Source organism: Pinus tabuliformis, chromosome 2_1 (genome assembly GCF_031772625.1).
Source record: "Pinus tabuliformis cultivar Carrire ecotype Pingquan chromosome 2_1, CPIR1, whole genome shotgun sequence".
Classification (NCBI taxonomy): domain Eukaryota; kingdom Viridiplantae; phylum Streptophyta; class Pinopsida; order Pinales; family Pinaceae; genus Pinus; species Pinus tabuliformis.
Window position 1 is genome coordinate 545,323,364 of NC_142299.1, and position 21,285 is coordinate 545,344,648.

The window sequence follows — 21,285 nt, forward strand, 5'->3', positions numbered from 1 at the left end:
AAGGTAGATCTGTTCGCGGTTGTAAGCTTTCGCCATCAAACTGCTATTTGGGGATGCAAGAAAATATGTCAAATTCATGGTTGTAAGGTTTTCTGGTGAAGCTGCTGTTTGGGAGTTTCTCTAAACATGTCAAAGTTTCCATGCATGCCTAATATTTTGAGCATTGAAATCTGTATTTCGGTTGTTTCATCTTTTGTAAGTGGTTGACTGTATAACATAGGGTAAAGAATTTTGAATCTATGTTCTTGATTTTGCAATGGATCGGTTGGGAAGAATGCTGCTCCTGGTGGTCTTGGTGCTTTTAATGGTGGATCCCCTGCATACAGTTGTGAATGGCCAGGGAATTACAGCTACCTCTAACTGGTTGGACGGTGTTGCATCTTATGAGCCGCAAGGGTTTGAATCCTCTGCGGGCCAGATCTGCGATGGAACCCTGGGCGAGTGCAATGATGATGAAGAGGAGTTTGTGATGGATTCTGAGGCACATGGGAGGCTTCTGAGGAGGATCCGTTACTACATCAGCTATGGAGCATTGGCTGCTAATCGCGTTCCTTGCCGGCCTCGGTCTGGGAGGTCTTATTACACTTGGAATTGGTACGATGCAATAGGCCCCGTCAGACCTTACCACAGAAGATGCACTAATATCACTCGTTGCATGTGTTACACTAGCTAAGCTTCACTTAGCTTCATTGCTTTTTCCCCTTGCTGGAACCCTACTATATGGCACATTTTGTTGTCTAGACAAATAATATTATTTGTGTGCACACCCAGGCACTAATCTGCCTAAATTATGGGTTTGGGTTTTTGATCCCTACCTGGAACTTGTATTACCTGCACTATTTGATCCCTGTTCTATTCCATAAGTTTAGTCTGGTATTTTTTTATCACTATTCTGTTTCATAAGTTTAGTCTAGTATTTATTTTTCAATAATAGCCTCACATTTTTTGCAATAAGATGAGTGGCTTGTGGTGGATAGATGCCCATTCTAGCTGAAATGAGAAAAGCGTGTGGTATGCTCTGCTAATCCTACCATATTCGATGCTTTTCATCCCATTATGCAGTTTGTAAACATAAATTACAACAGAGACTGAAGTTGGGATGTTCAATAAAAATAGACAATGTCTTGAATGTAATGAGATGCTTTTGCTTTAAAAACATAGGGTAAAGAATTTTACAATGAAAATGTTATTTTAGCTATAGCAGGAATGTTCATAAATTTATATGATTTCGTAGAAAAAATATAATGCAAACCTAGAGATATAGAGATCGACTCAATACCACCTACTTCAACTCCCATATATAATAAGCAAAGGGAGAAAAGGAAACTACAGATTGTGTCACTCACCATTTGGTAACCTCGTCCCAAATATTTCATGTGTACCCCTCAATCAAGAAATAAGCAAAGGGAGAAAAGGAAACTACAGATTGTGTCACTCACCATTTGGTAACCTCGTCCCAAATATTTCACGTGTACCCCTGAATCAAGCGCTTGCAACAGGTCGATATAAGTGATTCCCAACCAATTACAATCTCAACTTCTCATATTCTAATTGAAAAAACCAAATGGTGATTGTTTCATGCCACGACCTTCACCATATTGATCGAAAACCTGACCGAAGAAAAGCAGTGACAATAAAACTGATCGAAGAAGGCCTCTGTGTAGGCCATCCTTTTAGTCAATCTTTTTGGTTGTTCTCAATCCTCAACCCCTCAGCCGGTCAATCCTCCTCCTACTGCTCAACCCTCCTACTACTGTTGATACCTCCCCGAATGATTTCCTCTCTAACCGGTCTTCCTCCACCATTGGACAATGAAATTTTTCGCATTCCTCATCCCACCTAAAATCTCCTTAGCATTCCTCATCCCACCTAAAATCTCCTTCATCCTCACTCGCTGATTCTAATATTCTCCCACTCAATCCTTATTCTTTCATCAATAATAAAATTTTTACTAAAAATAACTCTAACAATATTATTGATTATAATAGTATCTCCTCCCTCTCTAATCTTAATAGTGTTCCCTTAAGTCTCTAATTATTTTCCTCTCCCCTTCATTTATCCAACTTTAATAATATCCTCTCTAATTATAACTTTCTTACTAATTATAATTTAATTAATAATAAACCTCTCATTAATAATAATTTCTTTAATAATACCCCTAACAATAATAATAATAATAATAAGAAAACTAATAGTTTTCTTAATATGTGTAATAATTTGAATAATATCACTCCTAATAATAATAATAATAATACCTACCCTTAGTTGGATTGGCTTTAAAAGAAAACCCATTTTATCTTGAAATGAAAAACAAGCACCATGATCGAGGCATGTCCTGAGAAATGCTAAGGGTACAAAGGTGTACAAATTAGGGCCAAACTCCATAGGACTCACAGACAAGGATAAATGCACGAAACTCTTTTTTCAAGATCTTCAATAACAACGGGAGTTTGAAGAAATCAAAGCTATTCAGAGTAAGAAATGTAGGCTCATTAGGAATAAAGAGATTTTTCAAAAGCTTGTACCCTACCACAAACTGATATCACATCCAACACTTCAATGAGAAGTCTAATGAAGAGGCCTTGACTCAAAGTTTACAAGTTGTCCAATCCAAATTTTCTCACGTGGATAGAGAGGTCTGTGAGTTGAACATCTCACTAGAGGAATTTAACATGACCCTAAATAGCATGGTTGATGGTAAAACTCCAAGAATAGATGGGCTTCCATGTGAATACTACAAAACCAATTGGGAATTCTTTGGGTATGTCTTGCTTAAAGTTTAAAAGAAGTTTTAAGATGCAATTTACTTGACATCATGATCAATTGGTAATACAAAAAATATTAAGCTCATACCTAAATGAAGTGACCCTAAACTGACCTCCATATGTATTTGAAAATCCTAGATAAAGACCTTTCGAGGAAAATTAAATTTATCCTTAAAATCCACCTCTAAACCCTTCTGGTCTTTTAAGATCCATTAGGAAAAGGTTTCCCTATGGCACCGGTATGATATGTGATGGCTATTGATGGTTGAGTTGCCACTTTGAGGATGACCAATATGTGGCTCATCAAGATAATTTCACTACACTTTATTCCTTTTTCCAATGCCCTTCCAAAAGACATAGTTTGTTGACAATTTTTTTCATAACCTTATAAGTTCTTATCAACACCTAGAGAGGAAAAAATGGGCCTTACCAGACTGAAATGGGACTTTTGTTGCCTTAGCAAGAATGAGGAAGTTGGCTTCACTGATGTTTCCAAGTAAGGTGTGGCCTTTTCTACTATATGGATTCTCAAGATCATCCAGGGAAACAAAAGCTAAAAAAATATTCTACAACCTAAAATAGCCAAAGGCACTCCCTAGATGTGTCACATGAATGCAAACCTTTCTTTTGTGATGGAATATGTCTACCACAAGATATCTTGCAAACAAGTTTTCTATATGGTGCATCATTTTTTTATCTTAATAATATGTATTTTGTCAGGGATCCTTGGTCTGATACCAATAGACTCAGTAAAAAGTGCCTTTAACCAATGTATATGATTACCAGATGCATGGGTTCCTTCAATTAGAAAAGCTTGAGAAATATTTTAATCTCAAAACTACATCATAAAGTTTCTGACCTATTACCTCGTTATACACTTGCCAAGATAGCAATGAATATTTATGAGAGTAGTGAGAGAGATTGGATATAGAATTTCTCCACACCTATCCTATGTCTCTGTCGCTCACCTTTATAGTACTTTAAGGGTCCTTAGATAACGGGAAAATTGTACAAAATCTGGGGATGTGTGGTTCTTGTTAGAGATGGTTATCATAATTCAACTATTTGTGGAAAATTTCCCTGGAGTTCAAAAAGGCCTTCTTAGCTTTTTCCCTTTTATATCAAGATCTCTCTAACAGATACAGGTTGTCCCATATTATATAATCTGTCAGAAGGAACAATTGGCTCTACATCTCTTTTCATTCTTCAACTTAGTTGTTTTCGTGGACTTGAATCAATGCTTCGGCCAAACCCCTCCTAGACTCCCACTTAGATTGGTTGTCAAACATCTAGGAATTACAACGCAATGGTCTATCACCATTTCACACTACATGACAACTATTGAGAGTGGAGATCCTCTACTACATCTAGAATCATAGCCATAATTTGATCTTTATGTGGCCTCACTATTAGATTTCAACCATTAATTTAAAAAGAAGTAATTCACTTGTGTATTCTTCATATCTGTCCACATGCAAACAATGTCCAAATCACTGGGGGTTATATACTTGCACTTCCAGTAGAAAAGTGCCCCACCCTCAATAGCCAGGAAGAAATAGGATAGCTAGTTTCTCCCAATTGGAGAGGAAATATGAAAAAAGTGGTTTAGGGGTGAATATTGTCAAATTTATTATGACAAGGCATGATGGCAGACACAAAATATGGAGAGACCCCAGGCTCCCATAAATCATTTAAATTATATGTCTATTTTAGGACTATAACCTATCAACAAAGGATTTAATTTTGAAGTGTTTTTCTGTGAATTTGGACTCTCAACCTAAACCCCCCTTTTCCAATTTTTGTTCCCTTGACTGCCAATGTTGGCCTAGTTTTTTTTTTTTTTTATGACCCAACAAACTGGTGACTTAGCATATTATATACTAGGTTTCCCCCTTGGCATTAGTTTGTGATTGTCTTTGTGTCTATCAAAGAAGAAGGGAGAGATATTGATGGTGTGCATAGGAAACATTTTCAATCAGTAGAAGTATCATTCTCAATGGAAAAATGCAGGAAATATCAAAATCAAAATTCTATTAATGATTAAATTAAGGCCTTGAAATGAAACCAACCAAATTACCATGTATGAAGTGTCATGAAAGTTATTGGTGAGAATCAACTTCATTCAATTATGCCTATAGAAAAATACACCATCATGATAAGCAAACGCAAACTTAAGAATGAAACCAACATCCCATATCTAGACATGTGTATGCCTATAGTCAGGACAAGTTTATAGTCATGGAGAAATAGACAATAGATGTAAACATGCTAATAAATCATTTACATAATTAAATTTCATAATGTTTCAATATCATTGGAATATCATACAATGTACACACAATTGCTTTCAATCACAACCACACATACTATGGGGATCAAGGAATACCTCTCATATAAGACAAAATTTTCTAAGAAAATCAAATCAAAGAATTGGGTTTGATCTTCCAATTATGGAGCACCAATTTCAACTCGACGTCAATAGTAAAAAACCTATATAATTTAAACCCTAATAAAAATATGGAATTTCCTAAGCTCATGTCCTTTAGTTTACTGAAATCGAAAAGTGAATCATTTCATCATTAGGTGTATTAAATTTAACTGGTTTGATTTTTCCTGAGATTGAACACACAAAAAATTGAAACCCCACCAAAATTTGCAACTGGGCTTCCAGATGTTCAATAATTTAAAGGCTTCAATGTGAAAACCTTCGACTTCACACATACTTGAAGGACGCTTTTGGAGTAGCAAATTTTGCTGAAAATTTCAAGGGAAAAGTAGCATTCACCCTATGGTAACTGATTTTGCAGTGCCTTTTCTAGTGTTGAGCCGATGGTTCCCATGACCGATGGTTGACAACACTTTTTTCCGGCTAGTGCTTGCTCTTTGATTGTTGGAGTTTTGTTAGGGACTTCAAAGATTTGGATCATTAAGCTCAGAAATTACATGAGGATAAAGAAAAAATGGGTAGTGGTGTAAATGTAAATGAATTAAATTCATGTTTAAAATAGTGATTTATAAAGTGTTATATGTATTATTAAGTTTATTTGATAATTGAATGTTTGTGGGACATTAGGTAAACATTCAATTGTGCTTAGAATATAATTAGTGTCAGATATCTGACTAACGTATTATAGAATGTCCGATGATAATTGTGTCCATTAGATATTTGATGAAAGTTGGGGTTTTTAAAAAAAATTGCAAATAAAATCCAACAACACAACCGAACTATCACAGTACAATGTCAGATTTTCCACCCATATGTACTAGTGAATTTTGCTAAATCCAACATAAAATTCAACTCCAAGAAAGGCCCCAAAGGTACTTAGGTCATTGCTTGAATACCCCAAGAATTCCTAAGTACCTTTGGGGCCTCTCTTGGAGTTGAATTATATATATATATATATATATATATATATATATATGTGTGTGTGTGTGTGTGTGTGTGTGTGTGTGTGTATGTATGTATGTATATATATATATAATCTTGAAATGTTTCATTCAATAATGGCAATAATTTCACCCACATAATTGTGAAAGGCCAGAGAGAGGGTAGGCTCCTCATTATAGAGGTAAGGTCAGAGAGAAAGAAGGGAATCCCAATATGGGATATTGGTTAAAATAGCTTGATTTTTCATACCTTATTCCTTATGTAACAATTTTGGGGGCGAGGTAAAATAAGGCTATTGATTCATATTAAAATTACTAGGATAAAAGAGTGATTCATATTATTATAGTACTTTTTAGGTAGTCGTATTTTTGTTCCTAGACTAAATTAGTCATTCACGTTAGTCATTTTTAGTTGTATTACTTATTAGTTAGCTGTATATTTAAACCCGAGACTAAATTAGTCATTTATGTTAGTCGTTTTTAGTTGGGTCACTTAATATTTCTCATTTTTGGTAGTATTTCACTTGGAAAATCTGTGGTGACTAACGTTTTTAGTCACCTAGTCACTAATTTCTCATTTTCTACTAGTGAGAGTGTGTGAGAAGGAGTGTTAGTGAGTTCTAGGTGTGGTAAGGAGGGCGCGACAAGATATTTTAGGTAGTGCCAAGGAATGCTAGAGTGCCAAGGCAACATACCAATATGTGCCATGTGTTAGGGTGTGTCAATGCATGCTAGCAAATGTTAGGGAGTGCCACAAAAACACAAGGGATAACTAGTTCAAAATGCATGGAAATGAAGAGATAAGACCATGTGATAGGGAGTGTCAATGAGTTCCAAGTGTTCTAAGGAGGGAGTGACAAGGTTATATGCTAGGAAGTTCCAAGGAATGCTAGAGTGCTAAGGCATGTTAGAGAGTGCTAGGGCGTGCTAGGGAGTGATAAACATGCCAGCAAATGTAGGGGATGCTAACACACACCACATAGGGCTAAGGGATTATTAGATGTGCCATGTGGTATGGCATGTCAAGATGTACATTGTGTTTCTTGGTTGTTTTATGGCCATGCTTGGACGTGAGCCTTGAATTGGTAATGTTCTAAGTGGGATGAGTTGAGATTGGACATGAGCAGCCTAAGATGTGTTATAGACAGTTCTTAGGTGAACAAGGCATAGTCTAGTTGTAGTAACTATAACTTGGTTAAGTTGTTGTAGTCGGGGAAGGACTTGGTTGGGTTCTGGCTAAGTCTAAGAAAAAGTAAGGGTAGTTGTGAGGGCATGATAGCTAAGGAGTGCCAAGCCATGACAAGGAATGAAAATGTGTACTAACACATGGCAGACAGTGTTAATGGATTGTGAGGAGTGTTAGGGAGAGTTAGGCGAACATAAGGGAGAACTAGGTCAAAATGCTTGGAAATGAACAAATAAGAGCATGTTCCAAGGAGCATCAGTGAATTCCACGTGACTTAAGGATGAAGTGTGTTAGGAGAAATTCAGAATAGGACTTATAGGAGGCAATCCTATGGTTGTGATAAGGCGTGGATAAAGAAATTTCATAGAAAGGGAGAATTTGGGTTTGGCACAATATTGCTTTGCTAATGAATTGGTTGGGTTCCAAAGTCGCAAAAAAAGTAAGGTTGTCTATGAGGGTGTTAGTGTCAGTCAGTTCATCCTATCACCAGTGATAAAATATGCTCTTACAAGGTGTTGTTAGGGTGTCAAGTCAATTTTTTTTCATTTTAGTGAGTATTCAAATAAAAATTTGGTCACTAGCTAGTGTGTATAGGGTTATTTCCACTCTCTCAAGAATTTCATATGTCGGTCACTTTCATCACTCTGTTGAGTCTACCATCATGAAAAAATCGTTAATATCACTTGAGTCACATCATCATGGTATCCATTCAGCTTACTGTCACCATTAGGTAATTAGGGTTAAGGTCAGAAAATCAATCATTTCATGTATAAATCCAGAAAATGAGGAGTAGCAATAGGTAAATTTGTTCAGTAACACTTGATTTCAAATGTAATTTATGTTTTTAGATGTAATAATGTTCCTAAGGTTCTAAAGTTACAAGAAGAGGTCCTAAGGATACAAAACTAAAAAAGAAAGTGAATTAGTGAGGTGGGCCCTCCTACCTCATTAATCACTTAGACACCAAAAGAAAATTATAAAAGCATGTGGAGGAGCTCATTTGCACTCATTTGTACTTTTCTACCATCCTAGCATTGAGCTGCCCCCTCTCCTTTGCAAAAACATGTGATTCCATAGTCTTCACTGGAAAAAATTGACTCTCACTGTGCACAGAGAGCCTTTGTTGCACAATTGGGCAACACAGTGCACACAGGAAGCCTTCACTGTGCATGAGGCAGAGTTGTCCAAAATTGTTGTTTGACCACCAAAATTAATTTTTCAAAGCTCCTCTTCAGTCATTTCATCCTCCAGGCTTTATAACGAGTAAGTTTAATGATTTTCATGTCGTCCTTTACCTCATATGTCAAGAAAATGATCAAATACTTCTTCTTCTAGGGTTTACATGATTTTCATCATTTTGATCCTCAAATGATGAGTTGCTGCCCTAAACCCTATATTCCTTGTCCTTACGCCTCTATTTGCAGCTAATACACCATTTCGATCCATCGCAAAGCCTTATCCCCTCATTTTCTATTATTTTCCTCTAAACCCTAATCTACCCTATCTCTTTTGAGGATAGGATTGTGTTTTGGCCTTTTCCACCCCCTCCCCTAACTCATTTCCCAAAATTCCTTTTTCTCTACTCACTAACATCATCCCCTACCCTCCTAAATTTCCTTAAAAATTTAGGAAACTCCTAAGTCCATCATATCACCTCATTCCCTCACACCAACAAATTTCATTGTTTTTTCTTGCCTTTCACCTAGGGTTTGAAGTATGGAGCCTGACTCATCACCATAAGAGAAGAGGAAGTACAACAAGGGGGAAAAGATACTAAGGTTTGAGCCCTATAATTGCAAAGAAATCACGTCCTCCCCATTTGTCATGAAATGCTTTGAAGATGTCAATTGTTTAGGGTTTTGTTAAAGAGTGCGGGAAGTAGGTTACCATGAGCATCTCACAGGTATATTTGTTGTCACCTTGCTCGAAGACAAGATCACCATTACAGTGACTGATTTAATGTTTTTAGTGGATTCCATCTCTCAAGCTACATGCATACTAAACCATGGTGAAAACTGGTTCAAAGGCATGAACCTAGACCTAGAAGAGTACAAAACCTACCTGAAATCACAATACAAAGGAGCTCACTCACATGTTTTCCCATTGAAATACTTGTTGGAGAGGTATGCACCATTGATGAAGGCTGTCATGAAGTTCTTCACGTGTGAGGAAAGATTTTCCAGGGTATATCAATACCACATAATACTGCTCATGCACTTTATAGCTGCCAAGTATCTAAATTTGTCCAGCTACTTGTATAAGAGCCTAACAAAAATATCTGAAAGGGTGCAATTGAAAGGGAAAGTGCATTATCCTAGCCTCTTTCACCATAGCCCAATAAATGTTATAGTACTCCATCAGTTGACAGAGAATAACATGACATCAAACACTTTCATTGAGGCAGCCTTGAAAACACGTATCACCACTTCACCGAGCCAGCACCAAACCATGTCAATACATCCCATGGAGGTGGGGTCATCAAGCAAACATCATGAGGTTTCCAAGGAACCTAAGCATACAGTGACGAAGACATATCAGAGGTAGAAGGCTTATTTTTTCTCCTCAAATTAAGGAAGGGGCCAAGACTACTAAATCAACAAAACAAGGATCACCATCACATCATGAGGTTTCTTTGCATGATGAGGAGCCCATTGAGCATGAATTTGACCTAGTTGACTTGGAGGTACATGATGAGCATTAAACCATAACAAAATTAATCAAAGAGAAGGATTCTCATATCATGGATCTCAAGGGAAATTTGGAAAGGGCCAAATTCATCATTTCAATCCTTGAGTAAGAAAATAATCAACTTAAGGAAAAATAGCTAGTCATGGAGAAAGAGAAATTCAAAGCCAAGAAACAAGAGAAGGAAGTGGTGGAACATGAGGACACTAAGAAGCATGAAGGACATGTGGAAAGGAAGAGACCAAGGACAATGGGTCTTAGGAAGGCACTTCAGAGGGAAAGAGAACAAAAGCCACCAATGGAAGAATTGACCTTCGAAGATAGGATTGCCTTGGAAATAAATGAGGATAGGGATTCTTGGCTTGGAAAAGTCAATTTGCACCTGGAGAAGCTCCTTGAAAAGGCCAAAAGGGATAACGAGCTATAAAAGAAAATGGTAATCCATTATTACACAAGGAATCGTGTTGCCAAGCTCAAAATCAAGCAGTTGAAGGAAAAACATAAGGAAACCCTAACCAACCAAGAGGAGAACGGTAAGTTGAATTTTATTGTTGATGCATCCACGATTGCATAATATACCTCATTAGGCATCTTTGGAAAAAAATTTGGAGGATTTGGAGAAAATTTTGTGTTTTGGTGCAGATTGGTGTAAACTTGCAATTTTTTGGCGATTTTCTTTCTAGGAGCACAATGAGCTCATGCTGTGCTTCTTCCTCAAGGCTCCAAATGATGGAAAATCAGAATTTTTGGAAAGCTTATGACCCCATGTCAAAACCAATTTTCCCACTTTCCTGGCCTGTGGCTTAGTTTTGAGAAATTTTCCAAAAAGAGGCAAAAAATCACCTTTCTGCCCCTCTTTTTCCATTTCGTTGTGCACCTGGACACACCTTGGAGAATGGCCATATCTCAGCCACAAATGGGTCCTTTTGAGTGCAAAAATACTCTAAAGAAATATACACTCTCCCATATGTCCATAACATGCTTCAGATCTATATTTTTACTTCAGAAAGGCACTCAAAAATGGCCTCCAACAACTCACTGCGCACTTGGAAATTTCTGAGATTTTTGTAAAATTTTCACTGTGTAATTTTTTATAATTCCTAGTTTGACTTTGGTAAAAGTCAAAAGGGTGAAGTATATGAATGTGACGGGTAAAAGTAAATGTAAATAATGCATGATTAGTCTTTGTAAGTTGTTTTTATGTAAATTTGACCTCGTTTATGAGAGGTTGGAGTCAAAGTTAATTGTAGAATTTCTTTTTAACTTCCCTTGACATTTGGGTTTGGTTAGAACACCTCATGGAACAGTTCCTAGAGTCATGGATTCGATCTTTGAGAGTGGGGAGATGTTTTTTGGTCTTTATGTATTAGTTTCTCAGTGATAAAACGGGTTGGATTTCAGAGGAGAGAACTATTGTATAGCTTGTACTTGGACATTTTCTGGAAATCAAAGGACACCGTTTGCCACTATTATCTAGGAATTCATGTGTAGTAAGTTTGTGATGTTTTTTTTCTTTGTTATAGCTTTATATGAAACATATTCATCTTCTCTTTCCATTCATCAATCCTTCAATGGTTTTCCTTATAGTTTATAAACAGAATTCTTTGCATAAAGCTTTGTTTTGATGGAAAAATCATTCATGTGTTACTTTCTTTCTTGCTTAATGCATTCATGTTTCATGTGCATTAAGACCTTTTGCTTCTTCTAAACAAAAAAATACATTGAAAAACCCTAATATCCATCACAAAACTAACGCTACCTTGCTCCTTTATATATTTGATGTTGTAACCTTTTGATCCTCTGACCTAGCTACCTGGTTTTTCTCCCTTATCCAGCATCAAAACCTTAAATTTTCCAAAACCCACCTGAGCCTAGCTATCTAGACTAAAATACTTTACATTCTAGTCATCTTTTGGCTGTGATTTCATAGAGAGATGCCTCTCTGGTTTGGTAGGCCTAGCTACCAAACTGAAAGCTTGGTTTGTGGTTACCTCCACCGATCTCCTCATCAGCCTAGGACATTGTGGAGGATAACAGAGGGCATGACAACTAGGGAGTGCCAAGGTGTTGTAGTGAATGTGAGGTTCTAAAATCATGGAAAAATGTAATGCTAGTTGTGAGGTCATGACTTCCAAGGTGTGTTAGGGAGTGCTAGATCATTCTAACATTTTCCAGATAGTGAAGACATGTCAAACAAGCTAAGATGTGTCAAGTCCTAAGGCATGCCAAGATGTACAAGGGTGTGACAATGCATGCTAGGGACTATCAAGGCAAAAAAAGGGAGAAAAAAAATTAAACTACAAGGAAATGAGAACATAGGGTTAATAAGTCATCAATTTATCTTTTCCATGAGGGGAATCCTAGGCACACCAACACTAGGTGCCAATAGGTGACAAGTACCAAGTGTCAATGCATTCTAAGTTCCAAATATTCCTTCTGTTCTTCTTGTCTAGTTTCCAATAATTGAACTCAAATAGCTTTAATATTAAACCATGCCAAAGCATACCAAGTCATCCCAACACATGCCAAACATGATAAGACTTTCCAAGTGCCAATGTGCGTCAGGGAGTGTGATACATGCTATGAAGTGGCAGAACATATCAAAGAGTGCTAAGGTGTGCTAGAGACTGCCAATGCATGCTGAGAAGTGTTAGGGAGTACTAGAAAAACATAAGGGAGCACTAGGTCAAAATGCATGGAAGTGAATGAATATGAAGGTGTGTCGGGGAGTGTCAATGAGTGTTAGCTCTCATGCCAAGGAGGGAGGGAAGAGGTATACTAAGCATGGGTAAGGCATGCTATGGAATATCAGGGCATGTCAAGAAGTGCTAAAGTGTGCTAGGTAGTTTTGGGGTGTGCTAACATGTGCCAAATAGTGCCAAGGCATGCCAGGTGCTAAGACATGCTAGGATGTGCATGGTGTCAGATTATGCCAATATGCATCAAGGAGTTTCAAGGAAACAAAAGGAATAACCACACTAAAATGTAAGGAACTGAACACATAATAGGGTTAATAAGTTGAGATTTTATCTTTTTCAAAAGGGGCATTCTAGGCACACTAATAATATATTCCAATACATGCTAAGTGCCAATGTGTGCCAAGTGCTAATGTTTGTTAATGAAATATTATGCCAAGGTGTTCTAGGGCATGCTAGGGACAACAAGGCATGCTAGCACATGATAGGGGAGTGCTATTCTATGCTAGGGCATGCCAACATGTGCTTGGGTGTCCTACTCATGGCATGATGTTTTAGGTACAAAGATGTTCCAGGTACAAAGATTTTCCAAGACATCTGAGGTGCCAAGGAATGTTAGTGTATTGTTTCAAAGTATGTTAAGGTGTGCCATGAGTGTTGAGGAGCGCTAGGTATCTCTTATTAATAGAATTGAGAGAGCCTGATTATGTATTAAATAATATAGTTCCTACACACACTAGTGGAACTTTATTTAAAGGAAATTTTCTAGATAATAAACCTAATAGAGATGAATCATGTGTTGAATCATAGAAAAACTATATTCTTATGACTCGAGGGAAATGATACACAGTAATTAATTCTTAACAAATTGACTGACTATAACCACTATGACATTGGACACATAATGAAAAAGAATCCACAACAATGGTCTTAAATCGTTATATTTTGACAAAAAATATAGTAACAGGTACATAAAGTCATCAAAAAATCATAGGAATGATCAATGATGACGAATATTTTTTTACCATCACCAAAAATAACCAAAAAGATAATTGGTGAGGGTCAACAAAAGATCGTCACTAGAAGTGTCACAAAAGAGATAATTAGTGATGGGCCTTTAACGACCCTCACCAAAAGTGTCACCAAACAGAGAATTAGTGATGGGCCTTTAACGACCCTCACTAAAAGTGTCATTGAAAATGGATTTGGTGACAAACCTTAAAGGACCATCACTATATACACTTACAACAACATTTTTTTAAAGACCGTGGCAATATGTGACATTGGTGATGACCCTTAAAGGTATGTCACAGGAATGAAGCATCATCAAAAACTCATTGGAATCATCAATGACGGAAATTTTTTTACCGTCACCAAAAGTAACCAAAAAGAGCATTGGTGAGGGTCAATAAAATATTGTCACTAGAAGTGTCAACAAAGAGAGAATTAGTGATGGGCCTTTAACGACCCTCACCAATAGTGTCATTGAAAATGGCTTTGGTGATAAACCTTAAAGGACCATGACTATATACACTTACAATAATGCTTTTTTAAATACTCTCACCATATGTGACATTGGTGATAGAACTTAAAGGTCTGTCACAAGAATGACCCTCACCAATGACCTTTTTCTTGTAGTGAATTCATTATGTTCGAGGTACAGTTCATTTTGGGATTCATTATAGTGTAGAAGCATCTCCTCTATTGGTTGGTTTCACTAATTCTGATTGGGCTAGTGACCCTAATCATTTGAATTCTACTGCACGTTATGTGTTCACCCTTGGTTCAAGACCTATTACATGGGCTTGTGAGAAACAAAATGCCATTTCTCTTTCTTCTATAGAAACAGATTATCATGGTGTCGTAGAAGCTAGTAAGGAAGCTCTATGGCTTTATTAGATCCTATCAGAGTTTGGTTTTCAGCAGTAGCATCTGACTTCACTTTGGTGTGATAGTAAAAGTGTCATTCAACTATGCAAAGATCTAGTCCAACATCAGCACATAAACACATTGAACTGCACATGCACTTCATCAGAAATCTCATTCACGACCATGTTCGTAAAGTGCAATATTGTTCAACAAATGATCAAGATGCAGACATCTTTACAAAGGCTCTCACAGAGCCAAAGTTTACTAAACTTTGATTTATGGTTGGAGTTCAGGAAGTTGTCAGTAAGGGGGTATAGGCTCTAATACCTCCTTCCTTTTAGTATTGTGTCATATTTGTACATCCTTAAATCCTATCCCAAGTTGTTCTTAAGGGGGGATGTTAGGATATTCCCACACATAGGAAATAGTAAGTATAACTTGGTCTAGTGTAGAGTTAGGTAAAGTGTGTTTATTTTCTATGTACTTTTGTAACTTACAATCTAACGGTGATGATATGTAGTGATCCAATGGTTCATTCTCTCCTCGGTATTACCAACACTTGATCCGTGGCTTAACACCCGGTTGGTCTATGATCTCCATTTAAAGAGCATGAATGGTCATTTTTAGGGTAACCATTCATGAGAGAAGCTTATGTAAATTTTCATTCTTTTATTAATAAATTGCCTAAAGTGGCCTCGTTGGCTTAGGCCATGGACTGTTTCCCTCTTTGAGGGTTTTAACCATGTCAACAATACTGGTGTATTAATCTGTGATCTGTTTGTGAGCGGTGTCCTTTGGTGTTCTGTCTGAGGAACTTACCCTGTAAATTCCTACACTACTAAACCCTATAAGTATCCAAGATCATAGACATACAAATCTGGTATACAAGGATCGAGAGCACATAGTAGTTCCACCAACTAAATCCACGAGTATGTAAGATGCGTTTTGTATCCACCTTTTCTTCTTTGGTATCATCCTAACCCCATGATCCTCCACGTGTTCACTCTCTTGTGTCAATGCTTCACTTTTTCATTATGCTTTTGTGATTTCTCTCATAATTACCATATGCCCAACCCAAACACATTCTACACACTCACATATAGCTCGTGTCTATATGACTTCACATAAATATCTCATTATTTCCTCTACACATCATATCATATGAATCCACATACTCAACATACCATTTGGATGATCCCCCATTCTCTTTCATGTTATCCTTTTATTTTTTCAATCCTCATCTCCCCTCTTTTGCATTTACCACACCAACGCCTCTCTCCAGGGAAAATGTGGTATGGGAATTTTCCTTCACTTAGGAAATCCATGCCCAACCTCCCTACCTATTGTGCACGCCATTAGAGCCACTCATGTAACTGATAGTACATGAAATGAAGTAACTTAAGTTTAATCACTTCTCAAGTAACTCCTCATACCTCTGAATTTATGTCGACCCCTCTCATCCCATTCATTGTTTTTAAATTTCCATAATATTTACATGAATTATGAAACATAGTGACTTTTACAAGAGGGGTAGAAAAAATGGTTGTCACAGAATAATTCGTAGATCCATAATCTTGTAATTGATTCAAAGTGGCCACTTAATGAAGATGTGTTAGTTTTTGGTAGTTGTTGAAGAATATGGGAAAAATACACATCAGCTCATTCCCTTCTAGTGCAAAGGCTTCCTAAAGAAATAGTTTAATAGATTCTCCTGCTTCCTCACCTTTATTTTATTTTATCATGGGAGGTTGTCGAGGTTAACGAGGATAATATTACAAAATATCATGTAGTTCAAATCTCAATCCTTATATACTAACACCATTGGGACATGCATAGACAACCATACAAAGAGTAGGATTTTTTGATACCTTTGATCTAGATTTATGAAGGGAACAAAACGAAATACAAATTTATATAAAAATCTTAGAGATACAGTAAAAATTAACTACTATTAATAAATTAAATGAAATGAAACTACAAAAATGAAGAATGAAACAAACTCGCGTGAATGGAAATAACTTATCTCTAAGAGGAGATGTGACATCTATATTCATTCACTAGAATGCATTACAATGAGAGTTAAAGGCCCTTTTCAATATACAATAGCAATGAGGAAACCCTAAATATTTAAAAATATAACACTAGGTGATGAAACAACAAAATATTTATGGGCCTTGGTGAGGGTTAGTTGGTATGTCAACTTCTCAAGTTTAGAAAATTTTCCATGCATTCTGTCTTTGACATATTTTGTAGGTTGTTGGAATGGTCTAACCAAGCAGTACACATTGTTGGCATTATGACTAATGTGTCATCCTTGATGGTTTGTCCTTTGATGAAAATGTACTTGATGCAGATGTCAACAAGATATGTCTACATGTGATAGAAAAGGATTATTAGTTCAAGACATAATAATAATAAATAGGAAGTTTGAAGGAGTATAAACAGGTTTGGTGAAGAAAAGTTGAGTATAGCAGGTTCTATGAAGAAAACAAGTGTACACACTCAGTTTTGGTGAAGCAATGTAAAGTATACACAGTTTTTGTAAATAAAAGTTGCATACACATGTAGGTATTAAGAAGAAAGGGCGCGTACATATTACGCATCATGGTATTCCAAATACCAAGGGTCTTTACCATGGTATTGGCCTATGGAATTGAGCCAAAAATTGGATATTTGATCTCGTCCACGAATACCATTGACACTAGTATGGTTTTGACCTATTGTATTGTCTAAGGGCTAAGATATATAAGCAAATGAAGATAAAAGTGTTTGGGTGTGAAAGTGATGAATATTTCATGAATAGCTAGATCTGAAGCAAGTATGCATGTAATGTGTTGTTAATGATTTTCTTGATCTAAAACTGTGATTTCACTCAAAAATTTGATGATGGATCAGATTCAATAGATCTGAAATTACAATTTTGAGTATGAGTTGATTTGATCAGTGAAGATAGTGTCTTGATTTGTGATTGTTTTGCGTATGCCGATATCTCAGTATGTATAAAGTTCTATTATTTAGCGAAGGTTTGTCATAGTAATTATAGAGTTGTGCACGGGTTTGATAACTTGAGAGGCGCATGCACATGTGCATTTAATATTGGTAAGTCACGTATATATTTATAACTGTGCACTAGTTTGATTATGGAGAAATGCGTATACACATGGAAATGTTTTGAGGAAACCGTGTATATAACCTAACATTTTGCTGAAATACATGTTTAATTAGTCTAACCAGTCTTGTTGTGTTTTTGTTGTCTGTCAATGAAGTCTTACTTGATGATCTGGGCTTAATAGTGATGCTTTGATTAAGGATTGATTGATTGAAGAATGATAAAGCTACTAGTTGTTTGTGATTGAATATCAGTGATGACTCTATGATTATTTCATAATGATGCAGTGGATATTTGTATGATTCAATGTTTATTTTGGAGTGACAGTGGTTTAGTTTCAAGGTTCAATCTTTTGTGATATATACGTGAGTATGCTTCAAGTCATGTATACACGTGAGTTTGCAATAGTAAAGTAGCACATATATTCTGATAGTTTATTGATCAGAGATTTCAGTTGATTCAGTAAGTTGATGCAGTATTAGTACTATAGTTATAGAGATCTAACTGCTTTTTTTGTTTGAGAATAAGTTGATTGATTTAGGTTTCTTTTGATTCAGTGATTGGTTGATTCAGTTGATTTAGTGATTAGTTGATTCAATTGGTTCAGTGATTGGTTGGTTCAATGATTGAGTTGCAATGGTCAGTTTTTAGTTTTGATATTTTTGTTTTGGGCTTAAATGATGATAGTGGGTCCAGTCTAAAATTTTGATGATGTGTGACCTATAGTTGTGATCTTTTGTAGCAAGTAGATCCAATATGAAAATTTATGAAACATGGTCCACGGAAGTGTTGAGGGTTGGAGCCTTCAGTGAGGAAGTCAAAGCTTCCTTCCATTTGTGGCTGCTAAATCATATCAAGGGGTTGTAGCTCCCTTCTGGTGGGTGTCAGTAGACAAGATTAGGGGGTTGGAGCTCCGTTCCAATGGGTGCTGGAGAATGAGAGAGTGTTGTAGCCTTTTATAGGTGGGTTCCTACATGGTGGTATGATTATGCAGCGGTACAATATTGTAAGAAGTTTTTACTTGTAATAAAAAGAAGACAGAGATGAAACAATGGTGGTTTTTTCCCACATTTGGTTTCCACCTAAATATAATGGTATTCATGCGTTACTTATGTGTGATGGTTTATTTTGTTCTTACTACACATGGTTACATTTAATTAATGTTTAATGAGGTACTCATACATTGGCTTAAGTTAAACAAATGATGAATTAACTGAAAAGTATGTTTACCAGATATAAGTTAATTTTTTGCATAACAGTTGCATGCATATGTAGGTTCCTTTCAGTGAAGTCGCGTACAAAAATTTGGATATGAAATTGAAATGTTTAATGATTTTTACATACTGATTCACCCCGCCCCCCCCCCTCCCCCACAACTCTCAATATTTTTCCCAATAATTCGTATCATAGCAGGTCGTTCAAAAGAAGCTTGATTGCTTGGAGGAAGATTCATCAAGATGAGTAGTCAAGAAGGAATATTTTCTATCAGGGAACCTATATTTAATGGAACTAGCTTTCTCTTTTGGAAAGTTAAGATGAGAGCATACTTGCAGGAACCAGTAGCTGATGTATGGGGAATTGTTGAAAGTGGATATAATTATCCAACCTCCATTCCTACAGCTACTGCAAGAAAGAAACAATATGAAATCGATGCAAAAGCTATAAATTCCATCTTGGGAAGTTTGACCGATTCCGAATTGGTGAAGGTAATACAACTGAACACAACAAAGGGAATGTGGGATAAGATTATCCAAAGTTATGAGGGAGACACCAAGGTAAATAATTCTAAACTCATTTAGAATATAGTATGAAACACTGAAAATGCATGATGATGAAAAAATTGGAACATTTTTTCTTAGAGTAGATGAAATTGTTAGTTCCACGAGAAATCTTGATGAAGAAATAAAATATGTTATTGTTGTTGAAAATATTTTGAGATCAATAACTTCGAAGTTTGGTTCCAAAGTCTTTGTTATTGAAGAAATGTAGGATTTGAAAAGTCTCACACTTGATCAACTCCATGGCATATTGACAACATTTTTAGATAAGGAATGGTGGTCCTTCAGACATGAGAGAAGAAACTTTCAAGGCTACTATAAGAGGAAAACAAAAGGAAGAATCAGGTTATGTATCAGAAGAAGAAGAGGAAACCTTTGTAAAGAAACTCAAAGTGGGTACTGGAAGATTCAGAGGTAAGCTTGGCTTCAAATGTTTTTCTTGTGTAGAGTTGGTCATTATGCTACTAAGTGTCCCTATAGATAAAATCATGAGAAAGGGAAAGAAGCAGCCAAAATAAATAGGTGAAGGTTTGAAAACAAGAGAAGTTTTTATACTCATGAAGATAGTTATGGATTTTCAAATGGTTAAGAAGGTGAGAGTGATTAAGAATGTCAATTACTTATGGCCTTTGAAGATAGAGTTAGTAATGAGTTGGATGAATTTGAAGAAAATGATATTTTATTGAAAACTTTGATAGGGATATATCAAATGTAGTGACAGTTACAGTGTTATGAAACCAGCTCACAAAAAGATAGGAAACATAGATCAATGCCTTAGAAATAAGCCTCTTAGAGGGGGAAACATCCTTTACATTACACAAAATAACAATTCTTAGATGATTCAAACGACAAAACCTCCTTTCTATATATAGGATTCTAAGAGCTCACAATATAACCAAAGATGACCTAACAATAATAATATAAAGGCACAAAAATAACAATATGGGGACAATAGGGGGCACAACAATAACAATAAGGGATACAAAAACAATAGTAATGGGGGAATCACTAGTATTATAGGGACCTAACATACCTCTCTCCTTCAAAAAAGTGTTTTCCTCAATGCTTGAGTAGTTTTGGATGCTTCTGTATAAAATTCTCATACTCCCATGTGGAATCTTCAACGGGTAAGTTCTTCCACTTGATGAGATAGTCTGAAATTGATCGATTTTGCAGCTGTCGAGTTCTTGTTTCTTTGACTACTTCAAGTTCCAATATGATTTTTCCTTCCTCATCAAGTTCTTGAAATATTGTCTAAATTGGAACCTTGTCACCTATAACCTTATCTAAGCATGAAACATGGAAAACTGGGTGCACTCGGGAAGCTGCAGGAAGCTCCAATTTGTATGCCATAGTACCTATCTTTTGAAACACCTTGTACAAACCATAATACTTTGGTGATAATTTATTATCCTTCTTAGTTTTGCTTGAGGGACATTTGTTTATATGGTTGTAGCCGTAGGAATACCTAATCAGCTACATCAAAACTTCTTTTGCTCCGATGTGATCTGCCTGTTGTTTCATTCTATTCTGCACCAAGGTGAGGTTATCCTTCAAGAGTTGGAGAACTTATTGCTAATGCTCGATGTGATCTTCTACTACTTGAACCTTAGAAATTTATCTCAAATATGATGTGTTGGATGGTCGATGATATCCATAAAGTTCCATAAATGGGGTCATTTTTGTTGCAGTATGGAAGGAAGTGTTATACCACCAATCAACCATAGGCAACTATTTGACCCATTGTGTATGTTTCTTAGATACAAAGCAATGAAGATATCCTTCCAAACATGTGTTTACTATCTCAGTT

The 21,285-nt window shown here is 36.3% G+C and overlaps 1 pseudogene; it reads left to right on the top strand.

Moving 5' to 3' along the window:
- Positions 1-256: 256 nt before the first annotated feature.
- Positions 257-935, top strand: LOC149201458 (protein RALF-like 34 pseudogene; annotated as a pseudogene).
- The last annotated feature ends 20,350 nt before the right edge of the window (positions 936-21,285 follow it).